This window comes from Mus pahari, chromosome 16, assembly GCF_900095145.1.
Source record: "Mus pahari chromosome 16, PAHARI_EIJ_v1.1, whole genome shotgun sequence".
Taxonomy (NCBI): domain Eukaryota; kingdom Metazoa; phylum Chordata; class Mammalia; order Rodentia; family Muridae; genus Mus; species Mus pahari.
Window position 1 is genome coordinate 54,437,839 of NC_034605.1, and position 1,457 is coordinate 54,439,295.

Consider the following 1,457-nt stretch of genomic DNA (forward strand, 5'->3'; position numbering starts at 1 on the left):
AAAAAAAAAAACTAGACAGCACAGAGACCTGGTTACTAAGGGAGGAGCCAGCAGAGAGGGGCTGATTACTAAGGGGAGGAGCCCGCACATAGGGGCTGGTTTCTAAGGGAGGAGCCAGCGCAGAAAGCCTGGCTACTAAGGCAGGTTATTTAGGTCGTTCTGTATTTTGAATGAATATTTCAATTGTTTCTTACTGTTCATGTCGCTACCCAGAATGCATCTGAGTTTAGTCATATACATATGCAATTATGCATAGGCATAAGACAGCAAATACAGGCTTCTCCTTTTTTTCCATCTTTTTTATTAGATATTTTCTTTATTTACATTTCAAATGCTATCCCGAAATTTCCCTATACCCTCCCCCTTCTCCTTCTCCTTAAAAGGTTACTAAAAGGACAAAGTTTTGCATTACAGTGCATGCAAAGTATTGGTTTAGGAACCACTTCAGGTCAGTCTGGCCCGTCTATTCTTCATACCCAGATACTTTGGGAATACACTTTAGTAGAGTATTAGTCAGGGTTCTCCAGAGTCACAGAATTTATGGAATGTCTTTATATACTAAGGGAATTATTGTGATGACTTACAGTCTGTAGTCCAACGAACCCAACAAAGGTCAGCTGTGAATGGGAAATCCAAGAATCTAGTAGTTGCTCAGTCCCAAGAGGCTAGTTGTTTCAGCTGGCCTTCTGTAGAAGTAGATTCCAACAGATGTGCTAGCTAGTAAGTGCAAGCAGGCAAAGAAGAGGGAATCTTCCTTCTTCCAAAGTCCTTACGGAAGCCTCCAGCAGAAGGTGTGGCCCAGATTAAAGGTGTGTACCATCACGCCTGGATCTGGGACTCGCTTTGCCCTGGGCTGACCTCGAACTCTCCTTGCCTCAATCTCCTGGGATTAAAGGTTTGTACTACCTTCCCTGGTCCTAAGCTTTTCCAGGCCACTGTGCCTCAAGATCTTCATGTCAAGATCCAGGTCAGAAGCTTGTCTTCTAGCTTCAAGATCTGAATCACAGGTGCGCTTTCCAATTCTGGATTGCAATTCATTCCAGATATTGTCAAGTTGACAACCAGGAATAGCTACCCCAATCTACCCCTTGTCAACTTGACACAAATCATATCTCAAATTATATCTCATGTCCAAATGAAACAATAACCAGGTCATAAATATGCCTAACATGATGTAACTATTCGTTGTAAAATTACAAATGCATAGTAAATTTAGAATGTCCCTTAGAAACATTCTCTTAGTATCTCAACTTAAATACTGATTAGTGTTAAAAAGAAATTGGAAGAAAGCACAAATATCTATACAAATGTGGGATTTTTTTTTAAAGATTTTTTTTTTAAGATTTATTTATTTATTATATTTAAGTACACTGTAGCTGTCTTCAGACACTCCAGAAGAGGGAGTCAGATCTTGTTACGGATGGTTGTGAGCCACCATGTGGTTGCTGGGATTTGAA